This window comes from Athene cunicularia (assembly GCF_003259725.1).
Source record: "Athene cunicularia isolate RWA chromosome 25 unlocalized genomic scaffold, athCun1 chr25_part1, whole genome shotgun sequence".
Taxonomy (NCBI): domain Eukaryota; kingdom Metazoa; phylum Chordata; class Aves; order Strigiformes; family Strigidae; genus Athene; species Athene cunicularia.
In genome coordinates, this window is record NW_020799134.1 from 1,542,016 (window position 1) to 1,547,763 (window position 5,748).

Here is a 5,748-nt window from a genome sequence, read left to right on the forward strand (position 1 = left end):
TCATCTGCAATTTAAAAATCACTTGATAGGGTTAACCTGCCTTGGGAAGTCACTCCAATGGTCAGAACCTTATTCCAAATGCCAGCTGTCCTCTGCCAGCTTTCAGCTACTGGATCCTGCTCCAGTTACTGCTGTCCTCCAGATTGGAAGACCTGTTAACAGAGCAGGATTTTTTTCTGAGACACTTAGGTACCATGGCTAAGTAAGCCCTTAATGCTCTTAGAAATTCAATGGTTAAAGTAGATAAAAGATATCTGATACTCCAGCGACCTCCAAGCCTTCTCTGGTCACTGTTACTCAGACCAGCACCATCCATCATTTGTTCCTCAATAGCTGATGCTACATTCAGCCTTTATTAAAGAATCTGTATAGTTCCAACTTAGCAAATTACTCTCCAACCATTTTGTCATCTGCGCAGTGCATCAGAGACATTTCTGCTTTTTTTCTGTCAGGCTTTTGGTAAAAATATTGAATGTAGACAGACTACAGTACAGGTCATTCTAAGACTTTGCACTTTGAATAAAGTGTGAGGTCTAGAAGTTACAGAAGCAAAGGACGGTGCTGAAAAATCTGTTAGTTGGATAAAGGAGATGTTGAGGGCTCACTGCAACACAACAGACTATGAAGCTGGAGGAAGTCAGGTTGAATCCACCACACAACCCTGTCACGTTTGGGGTTTTGTATTCACTCCCCACTCGTCTTCTCTGCTACCCTGGGCTCGCTGCAGTCAGCCATAAACCCTGCCTTGATGAAAATTGGTTTAAATGAAACATCCCCTAAATGTACAAAATTCAAGCTCTGGGAGGAATCCCCAAGCACAGCCATCAGGTTCTGGTTCCTGACACACAGCAGAGCTGTGATCTGACTCACAGCAACGTGACTCAGGAGAAACTACCAAAGTCTTAACAGAAGCAAATCAAGGACAAGATATTTCTGTATAGAATAGTTCTGTAACATCAGCTTGGTTGCACGTTAATGAGTTTGATAAAAGCCTGCATTGGTCTGGAACAAGCATTACAAATACCTGGGCAGTATGCAATGTAGACGAATTGCCCAGACCTTGATCTTGATATAAAAGGAGTCAAAGAAATACCAAAACATCTGGCTGTAAGCTCTGCAGGACAGCTCAAGTAATCTGCAAGGAGCAGCAGTCAAACACCCAGATGCAATCACATCCCCCACAAGACTCAATCTCCCCGCCCAGACGGTAGCAGAGAAGTGGCAGGCTCACTCCTCTGATGAGAGAGATCAAAATGGCATGAGACTCCAGCAAAGGTGCGATGACAGCGGATGATAGTAAGGGACTTGAACCACCCACAGACAAACACGTGGCACAGTGGGACACAGTTCACAGACAATCTCCACGTTCAACACACTGCTGCTCTGTGCAGTCGCTCACTCGGAGCAAGGAGAGGAGCGTGAAGAAGCAGGGAGAGCATTCTTAGTTTTAAGTGGCACACAGGAGCAAATTCATAACACAATAGGAGCTGAGATGCTGCATAATAGCAGCCCCAGTGCTGCGCAGTTCAGCACTGCACAGCAAAGCCAGACCAAACGGCCGCAAGGGACACTAAACGGAAGCAAATGCTAAAAATCAGTGTGGGACTAATTAAGCAAAACTTAAAGGGGTTTAAAAGAGCAAATCAGTAAAGATATAAAAACAAACAACAGGGCTGAGCATGTCAAAAAGCCATCAGGAAAACACGGGGCCATTAAGGCTGTCAGAGGTTAAAGGAAGTAATTATGGTAGATGAGGATATCACAGAAATGCTGAATGACTCTTGTCCTTCCACCCTTCACACCTTCTCTGGAGATTCCTGTGCTTCTGCAGAGCCTCCAGGGAGACACTATCCATGGCTGAGGCAACAGCAAACATGGGCTAGGAAACATGATTGCTGAAAGGAAATATGTTATCAAGCCCATTTGATGATTTAGAAGGCTTCATTCTCACTCCATCCTCCAACCTCCCTTCCAGAGAGAGTATCCATTGGAGTGAGTACAAAGGAAAGGCAGAAGTTCTGGTCTGATCCTAAAAGTCAGGATGCAGCAGCAAGACACCAGAAAAGGCCAAGTTCAGATAATCAGAGGGGAAAATCTTCTCTAGAGGTGTGATAAGAGAGTGGTCAAACAGACTAGATTTTTTAGATCGGGGGGGGGACGGGACACACACAGAGACAGGACAGGGGGATAGAAATTATAAGTAGCATTGATAAGATATTTTGGAAAGTGGTTTAGCTCTACATTCCAGCTGGTCCTGGGTGTGGAAAGTTAACACTGGGGTGGTTTATTCTTCCTCTGTAGCATTAGTATTAGCTGCAGCCAGGACACGGGGCTGGGAAGGTTTTCACAGATGATCAGGGCTGGCAGCTCTTAAACCAATGTCAGTGAGAGGTGAATGAGATCTGGTTGCCTCTGTCCAAGGGTGCTACACCTAAGTGGCAGAGCTGAAGAAAACAGTCCTACACCCGCAGCCTGTACGCCCATACCTTGCACAGTCCTTTACACTTGGCTGAAGGGTGCTGCCAGACCACTGCTGGTACACGTGGGAGGCTCTGGAGGACTCGAACAGCCCAGTTCAAGAGAGGCACGTGCTCCCAGAGAGCAAGGAGACCCAGAGGCCAACGCTGCGTGAACGTAACACCCACCTTCGCAGCCCCACGCTGCCATCAGCAAGAGAGAACCAGAAAGATTGAGGCCAGCAGGGACTTATGGGGGTCTCAGGCAAAGCAGAGTTGAGGAGCATCATCCTCCCCAAGCATGGCAGAGTGAATCCATGCAGGGGAGCTCTGGTTCCAGGGGGCTCCGGGACGCCTCGGCAGAGGCGGCTGCGTGACATCAGCTGCCTCTGCTGTTTGTTGCCGTTTGTTAACATTCAGTCCCGTCGGTGGCAGATGCTCTGGGGCTGAATCACGGGGATTTGTTGTGACGAGCGTTGCCTCGGCACCTGCTGCACACCGAATACCTCCTCTTCCTCTGCCTCCAGCCGGCCTGCCCTTCACCAGCCATCACCTCTCAGGAGCCACCTGTGTGATAAGAGCATGGGTGCCGCACCCACAGAGGCAGGGGACAGCTGTCTGCTGGCAGCCAGTCTCTCTGCAACACACCTGCCTTGCAGAAGCCTGAGAAAGGGTTAAAAGCACCGCCTGGAGATACGAAGCCTCCAGCCTGCCGCAGGGAGAAGGGACAGGAGGAGGGGAGCGGGCTGGGGAGGTGGGGGGGTGAAGGGCTCCGTGCACTGCGATTCTCCCGTGATGAAGCCCTGCCACGCTGCAGCCCATGCTGCGACAGGCAGGCAGCGTGCCCTCCCAGCCTCGCTCCTCCATCAGCCTCCCCCCTCAGTCGAGGGAACTGCGGCACAGCCCCGAGGGCCGTCCTCCTCCAGCAGACATCTGAGCAGAGGCTGGGGGATCACAGAAGGCCCTGAGAGACCCAGTGTCATCCAAGTCCCTCCTCTCGGGAGGAAACTGCCCCCCCTCCCCCCCAACTGCTGCGTGCAGTGCTAGGAGCCACCCACAGCCTCCCAGGACCCAACCCAGCACGGTTCCCTTCCAGGGCCATCCCACAAGACTCCCTCCAGCTTCCCGGCCCCATCTCACCCTCCCACCGGAGCCTCTCTCGCCCACGAGGCCACACTCACGCCTCAGAGAGGATCCGTGCTTGTATTCACTCTGTTCCTGGGGGAAGACCTCATGTGAGCTGTTCTCACGTTCCCAACTTGCCAGAGCCATTTGCCAAAGGCAGCCCCTTCTCCAGCTAAAGACCTGGGGACAGCCTCCCTGTGGCCCACGCTGACCCCAGATCTGCTCCACGGGCCGTGGCTCTGTGCCCTGAGCACTGAAGTCACAGCTGGGACCAGCTGCAGCTCTGCTAAGCATAACAGAAGCAGCATCACCTTTAGGGCCATCCAGACACAGGATGAAAATTGAAGCAGAGCAGTGATCTGATCTGACCACCAGAAAGCTGTTCCTCCCACAGCCCCTTCCCACAGAGATTATGACTAACGCAGACATCCCTCTTGCACAGCATTTGTGCAGGAGATCATCAGGGTGTGGAAAAGCTCAGCATAAAAGCACGTGAGGAGGAGTTTACACTGACGTGTGAAATGAATGTATGTGTTTGTTTCAGACCTACTGTCGCGGATGAAAGTATTGACATGGTAATGATTTAGAAAAATAATCTAGATTTATTAATAACTAACAACTATTTGTCAATACAACATAACTCGGAAAGAAACGCAACTTATTCAAGTTCTAAAATGACAAGATTCACCCTAACTTACTTAACAGTACCTTAATTTATACACATATGTACATGCGCATACACAAACCAGACATATACATACAGGAACAAAGGGGTTTGGATTCGGTAAAATGAACACCAAAGGGACAAGCACACAGGAACAAGGGCAAGGGTACGTACCCACACACCCACCTCCACCAATAAACAGGTGAAATAGAAGCTGGCTCAAAGAAAATTTCCCTCTCGAGTTTAGAGCAAATACTCCCAATGCCTTGGCATTCCTTAACGGGCAATAATTGAGACTCGAGCGGGGGGACTTTGCCCTGGCCTTCCATCTGGAGCAGACGACACCTGAGAGGTGTCCCAGCTCAGGGGAGATGCTGGTCACAGGCCCGCTGCAATCCAGGAGAGCTCAAAGGGTCTCTCTGGTGGTCGCAGTTTATAGGGTCCAAGGTAATTGACTTTTGTCAAATACTATCTGGTGCCTTCCCACAGTTGCACAAGAATTTCAGTAACATGCAACCCTGTGATTGTTCCATCTGATCACATCCCAGGCACAGGTGTGTCAGGCCATCAGGAGATGATGGGCCATTATAACAGTTTCTGAGCAATTGGGAGGGGCAGGAGCCAGCTCCTCAAGGTTATCAGCCCTTATCTCCACAGATTGGTGTATGGCCTGGGGGAATGTGGATGGAATCACACCTGGCACCAAGCAGCCCAACAGGGAGGGCAGGGAGGGGTAAGAATTGCACCACCACACCTACTAAAGCAAAAAGGATTAATTTCTCCTCCAGGGCTGCAGGAGGGAGTCCAAGCTAGAAATATTTGGGCCGGCATGAGCTAGCTCTCAGCTGTTACCATTTAATGGATGGTAACATGGATGGATAACGGTGGATAAAGGAGTTGCCCGGGAGATGCCATGGGACAGCAAGTGCTGGACGCTGACTTTTAGGGACTGGCAGCTAAGGACTAGAACAAACGCAGACTTCACCCCTAATGGGATTCGGCTGCAAGGCTGAATGAGGACCGGTCACGAAACCAGGCGGTCCGTGGGCTGCTGCAGAGCGAGAGGAAGCCCTTCAGCCCTGAGGACCCTGATAGGCACAGGTGACCCCCCAGCATTCCAGCTGCAGTCCATCTGACCTCGCAAAGCACTGAGGGGACCATCCCTGCACCCATCAAGCTGCACACGCTGTCTGCTCGCCCGTGCTCAGCCCGCTGGCCGCGGGGCCGACGGGGAAGCCAAAGCCGGGCCTGCAGCCGCGAGAGCCACGGGAGATGCGTTGCAAACTGACAGATGCCGAGCACGAGGCACCAAGGACAGCGATGCCAGACCGAGCAGGGCCAGCGACCCTCGACGGCAGCGGCACACCCGTCTCCCGCCGCCCCCAGCCACCCGGGGCCCGGCCTAGGGCTCTGCCAGACCCCAGACCCACCCGGGGGACACCGCCGGACTGTGCTCCCGCGTGCGGGGCCCAGCGGCTGCCCGCGGCCCATCCCGACGGGGAC